The sequence below is a fragment of the Cibotium barometz genome, chromosome 11 (genome assembly GCF_041138505.1).
Source record: "Cibotium barometz isolate CiBa-2024 chromosome 11, ASM4113850v1, whole genome shotgun sequence".
In the NCBI taxonomy this organism is placed as follows: domain Eukaryota; kingdom Viridiplantae; phylum Streptophyta; class Polypodiopsida; order Cyatheales; family Cibotiaceae; genus Cibotium; species Cibotium barometz.
In genome coordinates, this window is record NC_141056.1 from 27494709 (window position 1) to 27504428 (window position 9720).

The following is a 9720-nucleotide window of genomic DNA, read 5'->3' on the forward strand; positions in this document are numbered from 1 at the left end:
TTTATGACCATGTATTTCATTTGGAGGCAAACATTATGCATGCAATTTCATTACAGAAGATGGCGACTATGGAGAGGCGTCTGTTAAAGCTTGGATCAAGACATGCATGATGGAACTCACTCTTCCATCATAGATGTTGTAACCCGATTACAAGGTAGTGGTCAATCTAGAAAGTCATTAGCCATTGGCTTTTCTTAGATAAGAGATCCAATTGATGTGTAGTGATGCACTGAGGGATTTCTATTTTAAGTTAGATGGTAGAAAAATCAGAAGCAGGAGTGAAGCTTCCAAAATCTACTCTATTTGTATCGAACCTTGAGATTGTAACCTTTCCATCTACAATAAAACTTCAAGAGTTATCTTTGGTCTATATGTTGTTGTATAAATGTTACTTCTTTCTTCTTTTTGCATTTTTTTGTTTCTATTTGCTTCAATGGCAACCACACGTCCTAGGTATCCCTGCTCCTCTACCTTGAAAATGTCTAGATTTCAACATTAAGCCATAACAGGCTATTACTTACATACATTACTTTGAATTCTACATATAGGTACCGTGGAAACGAAAGGAACATTTCATGTAAAGGAGATGTAAAGACATTACCATAAAGTAAGTTTTCTTGGTGATACTGACTATATCATAGAGATCACATTACAACATGGAGATACAAAAATGCCTTGTTAATAGTCAGCATGACAAAATTTTGTATATGTCCAGAGTAGTTAATACAAAGATCAATGCCTTCTTACATTGTCAATTATATTGAATTTACATATTGCATCAAAGATTAATGGGCTGATGCTAGGGGAAGCTTGCTCTTGTTGTGGGGGAGAGTGCTCTTGTTGTGGGGGAGAGTGCTCTTGTTGTTGGGGAGAGTCAGTAACATGCTCTTGTTGTGCTTGCTCGCTAAGAAGATGGTGAGTCTCCAAGGTGGATCCACTCCCTGTTGATTGCCATTTGTGGATACTGCTACACGGCGGGTAGCATTGGTCTTGGCTATTGTGGAGGGGGCACAAACATATATGGCACATCAGGATCTCATTGCCGAATATTGTTAATTAGAGTTTCAATTGTTGTGGCCCTGTATAATTGTGCATCCAAATCTGTATATTTTGCTAATCGTAGATTTTACACATATAAAAAATTACATATGTGCTATCAGTGAATGTACAAAGAAACTGAGAAATCATTAGAAAAGAAGAAGTGCATGCTACATTTTCTAAGGGTAGTCTCAACATTGAGTGTAGCAGCAACATGGTGTTGTAGCATACTCCCCAACTACAGCTAAAGCCATCATGTTGCTATGGGAATCTACATCTAATGATCTTCGTTGCCTTTAAAATCTCCTTCTAGGTAAGGACCTCAATACTAGCTATTAACTTTTTAGTAGATCTGCACACCATTTGTCAATTGTCAATACTAACTCTCTTCTCATCTCTCTCTCTCTCTCTCTCTCTCTCTCTCTCTCTCTCTCTCTCTCTCTCTCTCTCAGAGTAATATAAAAAATGATCGCGTGGACTTACTGCCTCACTTTGCCATGAAATCTTGCAGTTAAATTGGCAAGATAACATCGCTTCGACTCAATATCTATAATAATCAAACTCCAGTGTGCACTACAAAAGTCAATAAACAATATAAGACGGTACATCTAGTATCTATACCAAAAGTACAATTTAGGTTACATGACACTTACTTTTCATGGTAGGCCATTACAAAGATATGGTTTTGGTCCAAATCTACATGCCTAAACCATGGACATATATCCACAAAGGAAACCTCCTTTGAAACCAGAAGTGAGGATATAAGAGAATCCAAAAATATATACGCTTCGCTAGAGTGTTGTGTTTTTTGTTAGAGGAATCTCTCGGGAGTCCATGATGCAGAAAAGGAAAAAGAAGACATGGCACAAGTTAATAAACATTGGATTGAGAAATGAAAACTTACTCATCAATAGAATGTCATCCACGAAGGGACGAGATGGAATAGGCAACAGAGAGTAGATCACGAGATGGAATAGGCGACAGAGAGTAGATCACGGCGATGAAAATCGATAAAAATAAGCTGCTATTTATGAAAAGCTCGTTGCTTAATTTGATAATTAAGGGTTTAACATAAGAGGTCCCACCTTAAGTAGGTGTGACGTTGCAGGATGACATCAAAAGTAATGGCATCAGGTGCATGTGACATGCAATGATGATGATCGAATGCATGAGTGACACGTGTCTATCACTCATGTGAAAGAACGTGGGCGATCACCAATGTATTCCTTCTATGTGTAAAGATCGTGGGATAACGCACGCACTTCCATATGCATTATTTATAGTGCAAGTTTCGGAAACTCTTGGCTTTTTTTTTGTGCAACTATTTTCTTGCTCTTACTTGCTTCTTTGATGGTGCGATCGCTGTTGGCAATTCTCCTAGGTGATAATCTTCCCGATACTGATCCATGATAGTCTCCAACCCTTTGGAAATTTTAAGGTGAGTTCTCAAGTCTTATCAGTCGTAGAGTGTTCTTTTTTATAATTGAAAAATGATTGTGAGTGCATCCCTTTACGTATGCAAATCATGTATAGTTGAAAAATGATTGTGAGTGTCAGTATAATGCGATGTAAGGCTTCTTCACTCATCATAAATCGGGTTGTACTGACTTGTAATATACAAGGTCTTTTTAGCTCGAATATGGAACCCTATTCCATATCTCTATCTCATAGTCGTGTTTGCTTAAATTTAAACAACACAAATCAGTATAGCTTGAATATGGAACCTTACAGGGGATCGCTGGTTGTGGTTCATAGTTGTAATGAAAAGTTACAGGGGATCGCTGGTTGTGGTTCATAGTTGTGTTGTAATGAAAAGTTGTAGTATCGCTAACTTCTGATGCATATTTGTGGAACGTAGATCGTGTATATTTCGATTCAGCACAACACGATATCAAACTTCACTCGCCAACATCCATCATAAACCGCGTTGTATTGACGTTTGCATTGTAACTACAAATCTCCATTATTATTTCATTGCTATGAAGTTAACAATCATTTTGACATATTTTTTTGCTTGTAGATGCATCCTTTTGAGATCAAGGTTGAACCCGATATTGGGTTTGAAGAAACGCCTAAGGACAAATTGTTTGATTTCCTTGACAAAGTCGGCCAGCATCATCGCCAACCTCAGATATCACGTATGTTTTCTTGCAATGTCTCCATTGAGAGTATGATCTTGTCTGGATGCTCATATCTCCAAGAGAAAGAGTAGAAATACCAGGATACAACTTTGAAGAATGATGGAGTCATCCTGGACAATGTTCAGTATATGCATGTGGACAATCTTGTTTCTTTCATATCCTCAAGAGATAAGGTAAACATGGATATTTCAAAGGTGCCGTAGGATAAGAAAAAGACACATAGTAAGTGCCCAGTACACAAGCATAAATGTCATCTTGTTGACTACCACTATGGGTTTATTTTCTATTTGCATCTGCTACTTGAGGATGAGAAAGTTTTAATAGAAGAGGGTGAGGAGAGGTCAGAGGAACCTTCAAGAGAACAAAATGATGAAGTTTATGAGGTTGCGAAGGAGATAAACTTGGTTGCAAAGAGGAAACTCAGTGTGAGTAGCTTGATATTGATGCTCTTAGAAGAGAAGACACCTAAGTTGTTATAGAGCTGATGATGAGGATCCCGTTGTGGTAGAGGAAATAGAGCACATTATGACCTTAGTCCTCCCAACATATCTAATAGGTAAAAACCAGTATGTCCTCTTAACAAATATTCAAGCATTGTTTGACATTAGGGAGGACTATTGTCTTGCCATCATCGCACATAATCTTGAAGAAGATGATGATTTCATCAATCCAAGTGTGGATAAGTATCTTCTACTGGATTCAAATGTCACAAGGATAGTGGGTTCCATACTCTTTCTCAAATATTATCAATGATGTACAAGGATGCCCTTCATTGTGAAGTCAACCTTTCCATTGAAGAGAGGGATTTAAAGATATTCAGCGAAGACTCAATAGTCTACAACAATTGGGAGGAAGGGAAGAGGAGTCTTCATCCATCCATTATGTCGAGTCATCAATCAACTTATGGAAAAATGATTTACTTGTTAATGAAAAGAATCATAAGGTCTGATTATAATAATTATGAATATCGTGTGATGAAGCTTCATATTGCATTTGTTTTGTTGGCTAAACGAATTTGTTTTGTAGCTAGTGGTGTATGACGATGATTTTCTCATGAGCGCATGAGGATCATGAGTGGGAGGACATGGAAAGGACTCAACGTTGGAAAAGTACATTAACCAGTAAAAATTTCCACAGGTCATTATATTCCACAAAAAGTTTTCAAAGGGTAAAGCTAAATTTTCATTGTTTGCAATCAAAAAAATTTCTAGATATCTTGGGGGATACCTCGTCACGTGAAATGTAGACAAAATCATGCTTCTGGAGAAGCAGTTTTAGTGGTGCGAATCTTCAGGTTGGGCCCCAAAGTGTATGCTCTAAGGAGTAAATATTACTTAGCCTATACCACATATGGATTAACATGTGGGATCAAGGATCCAAAGATGCTAAGTGAATATGGTAAAAGGGAGCTTCTCAGATTTAAAAGATCGAGAGTTCTCCTAGTTTTATGGTTGTAGGATGATGATGAGCCATCTTCAAAGAGGGCAAAGCTTCACACACCAGTGGATGCTAGTCGCGGCAGGATCAAGAGTAGTAGTAGACTCCCATCCATTGTAAAAAATTAGTTTTTTAATGTAATACAATGACACTTATGGAGTATGGTCTTTCTGATTTGGCTCTATTGTTATATCCATGTTTTTAATGTCTAAAAGTTTGAAAGTTTGAAAGTATCCATGCGAGGTGGTGAATATAGTGAAGTATAAATTGAAACGAATGAAAATTTTATTCAAGTCGCTGATTTATAATTATGAAGTTTATTGAAGCATCAAATTTTCAATATCCAAAGCATTAAGCCCCGTGAATTCAATGTCTTCTATCGGCTTTGGCTTCTTTCACCTCTATCCTAACTACAATCCTCCTATACCACCACATGAGTAATTGTCTCAATGCATTGACTTCATGGATTCCACCACCATACGAGGTGGCCTTTTGAAGCCCATAACGAGCTTGCCAATGTGAGTGCTCCATGCCTTGGGTAGACTAGATAGCTAAGCTTCCCTGATTTGCAAAGTAGGGACCATGAGACTCCAAAATGTGTTGGAATAAAAATGTGTTGGAATAAAAATGACAATAGCATATACACATTGGTTGTTTTCAATAAGAATCACTAAACAACATAGGAACATATAAAATTGGGGATCTTACCGTATAATGTGTTATGCTACTTGATGTACATGCTTCCACCATGTACTTGTAAAACGTGGTCATAGCTTGTTTAAAGTCGTTGGCATCTTCTTTGTTGAATGTCATTTTCTGTAGAAGTGTAGCAACCTTATTAAAGGAAATCCATACATTAGCCTTTATAATTCTAGTCTCGCCATTATTACTATGATCTCGGATAACCATGTGTAACTTCCTCCATGCCTCATACTTCTATGGTTGAAGAACTAATAAATGGCCTTTATGGTTCTTTGGTGACAAAAAATTTCTAGCCTTGGCTCCACCAATACTTGGTTTGTATGGCACATTTCCACTTGCACCTGACCTCTTCTCATCTTTCTTGATTTTCAGTTTTCCTTTGTGTAGAACCATGCATAAATGAACCTCCTTCACTCTCTTACACATTACTTGGGCCTCTTACATTGGTTGCATCTTATATTCAAAACATATATATTCATAAACCAATTTTCCCACGATTCTATAAACCGCATATAGTGTACAAGGATGGACTCTTGTTAAAGGAATGTCAAGTATAGGGTCCCACTTTGGATCCACCCTAACCATTGTTCTACCATCCCATATGAATTGATCATGAGTCGGTGCACCATCCTTCCTTAATTTCAAACACTTGCATTTCAAATAACATAAAACTTAATGCCCTCTAACATATCCATACCTCCATTGAGCACTGTAGCAACACTTCTTGATGCCCTTCTTGATGTAATAACACTTCTTGGTAGTAAAATAATTGGGTATAGAAAATCAATGAAGGTAAATATGACTTCTTGGTGGTTCCACTTGAAGGGACCAAAAAGTCAAATCTCTCTTCATTGTTGTCCATGCATAAATAATATATGAGGAAGGAGGAGATTCAGACAAAATCTTAGAGGCTTCCTTGAGAGATTGAAGATTTGAATGGAGGGAAATTTAAAATGGAGAAGAGTGGTTATTAAATGAGGAAAACTCGTCCAATGACAACCACCATAACTTCATGAAAATGCACTAGAATAGAACTTATGTAGGTTTAATTACACTAAAAAAAAAGAACTTTTCAAAATACTAAGTTTGCTTGAAGATATATTCAAGTTCTTTTAAAAAGTGCCACTATTTCTAATCAACATCTTCTAATTCCATGTTGTACTTATGTCAAAAATATAGTTACATATGTCAGAAATATTCTCGTACTTGTTTTCTTACTTTATAGAGTACTAGCTTTTCACATTTATGAATTTTCATTCACAGTGGTTGATGTTACGTAGAATCTAAGCACATTAGAATAAAATAAGAATTAAATATCTTTAAAAAATATGAAAAAAGGCAAATTTAGATTTGGAAAGAAGAGAGAGAAACCTAATATAATAATATTTTTAACACTTTTCTAGGATTCCAGGAGGAGAGAGAAAGCCCTTAAAGGGCTCATTTGGAGCCCAAATTTCCCCTAATGCTTCTATCATTTTAGCCAGCAAAAAGCAAATGTGACTTTGTATAACAAAGACTCTTACCAATACATGCCGGATCATATAGGACCATAATGGGTAGTTGGTTCTATCAAGCTTATCCTCAGTTGGGGATAACATTCAAAATACATCACTATCTGCCATTTCTAATAATATAAATGCAAGTAATCAATCAGCCTGCAAACAAGTGCTAAGTAATCCTTTGATGCAACTAAGGTGGCTGCTAATAAGGCCACTGACAATGGAGACATGGACGGTGTATGAAAAATGCATAGTAAAGTGAGTAGAAATTTTACTCATAAGATGTAGAGATCAATCTCACTGAAGTGTAGCTCGTAGACAAGATATGGTGTGGTGAGTGTTTGATGATGCTTTCACATGTATCTGTACACTCGCCTTTAGTAGATTTGACAATACTACTCTAAAATCTGATAAAGAATAGTGCAAATCTGGTCCATAAAGAAGTATGTAAAAAATAAAAAATCACACGAACGGACCCTAAAATGTGTTTGGAATGAAAATATGACCGCAAAACCTTAGTACAAACTACTTCACACTTTAAGTTCCTCTTTCTTCACCTAGATGGGCTCCTTGATTCGATCCAAGAAGATAAGTGACTTGGGGTGAAGGCGTGGGGTGAAGGCGAGGAGCGTATGCTCTGATACCAAAAAGACCATATTAGAGGGTTTGGGAAATTCTCAATACTTTGGGAATTTTCTTCTCAATTTACTTGTTGGTGTATCTTGAGTATACCAACTCAAACGTTGTCGGAGAATGTGGATTTAGAGCCTACTCTTCAAGATCTTTCCAATGGTATGTCACATGAGGGGGTTTTGACAAAATCTTAAAAAGGTTTACCATGCTCCACATTTTTTGATCTTGCAAAATGGAAATTGGGATTTTCCCAAACTCCCTAACATGGTCTTCAAATGTAAAAACAGGATTACAAGAATGCACACATATACACACAATGGAGAAGCTTAAGGGAACACAGAATGAGATGATAAGTATACCCTAAAATGGGTGTACACTAGCACGGGGAAAAAAACCTCCTAAAGAGAGAGAAAGTACCCCGAATGGTTCTAGTGTGCTCACACACCACTACCAAATATTGCTACAATTTTTGGCACAAAATATTCAAGAAATTGGATACTAAGTTGAGTTGAGTCCGAGTTCATTTGACCACCCCGACTTTGATGGGCCAGATAGAATGTGTAAATCAGACTATGGAACATATGCTACGTGTATATGTCTCTTTGAGGTCGCCTGATTGGGAAGATTATCCTCAGTAGAGTTTTCTTACAATAGTGCTAAGCATTTGCTACTAAGATGAGCCCTTTTATCCTTTTATCCTCATGTATGGCTTTCAACCTAGAGCCACGTGGATGGAGAAAGTCCGTTGGTGTTGCATCACAATTTTATGCCAGTCAAAAGTGATTAGCTAGAGTTTTGAAAGAAGGTCAATGGGTTCAGCTAGATTTTTTAAAGAAGGTCAATGGGTTTACTTGAGAATCCCAAAAGACTCTTAGGTAATGAGGATTGGAAAAGTCTATAAGGTTTTCTAGACCATTTATGATCTATAAAAAAAATGAGGTTGCTTGTAGGTTGTCTCCTGGATGGAGTACGTGTGCATTCTATCTTTCATCTTAGTAGACTGAAAGAGTTACTGGGTGCAATTTCTGATTAAGAGCTCAGAAGACTTGAGGATCTATCTATCTTTGTTCCACACACGAACCAGTGGCCATTGCACGTTGTAGGGATCATATCCTTAGGAATCAAATTATTTTCGAGTGGTTGATTGGATGGAGAGATTGTCCTGATGAAGGTAACACATCGGAGAATGTTGCTTCACTTTAATGATAGTATTCAAACTTTGTCTCTTAGCCTTCCTCTCATTAGGATGGGGAGAATGTTATGTCCCTTGTTGTGTGTGAACGAATCCCCAGAGGCTACAACCAGATCACAACATAACGATCACTGAAGGCAGCAATCCTCATCGCAAGCTACCTCCCTTACGTCTACACAAAACCCGAGGGGGGAAGATACCTAAGAACCATGCCCACTATGCTATATATAGAGGTCCATCCAACCCCTGATTCGCATGTGGGATTACTTAGTGAGTTCCTTGGCTCCTCATGCATTCCACCACATGCATTGGTGGCAACCCAATTCTCCTTCTCTCCAACAATGCATGTGAACTACCCTTGCCACATGATCAACTCTTTGCAAGATTGTCAACTCAGTAGTCGGCCAGGAGGAGTTCATCAATGTCACCATAGAAAATGAGAATCCTTGCATAAAGAGGCTCGCAAGATAGTTCTTATAAGAGTGTGAACTGGTCAAGTGGCTATATAGTTGGGATTATAGCTCATTTGTGAGTAGTCCTAATTGTGGAGGTGTGGACACAATGTGGCTAGTGTTAAGAGGTCGACAAGATAGTTCTTATAACAGTGTGAACTGGTCAAGTGGCTATATAGTTGAGATTATGGGTCATTTGTGATGAGTAGTCCTAATTATGGAGCTTTACCTTGGTAATGGGGCATCCCAAGGCTCCCAACTAGAGGTTAGCCCTATAGTGGGTCCTGCCCAGTAATAACCGTGATGACTGGGGGTGTCGTATGAGATGCGCATTCTTTATGGGCACATGCTTGCTAGGGTTGTGCGGTGTCTAGCTTAGTGGGTGGCTCACCATTGCGTGTGGTTTGGAGCCCATGGTTGGGTGGCGAGTGCTGAACCCTTATATTTTTCCTTTATTGTTTTGTGATCTTATGATGATATGTAGCAGTGCCACAAGTAATGGATGTGCTTCTAGGATGGTAAACAGTGCGAAGTTAGTTTACTCGCAATAGGCTGTGAGTGACGATCCAATGACAATATGGGGGACATTCATCCAAATCATGCTCTTTTTGTATGGTTTTCTCCAC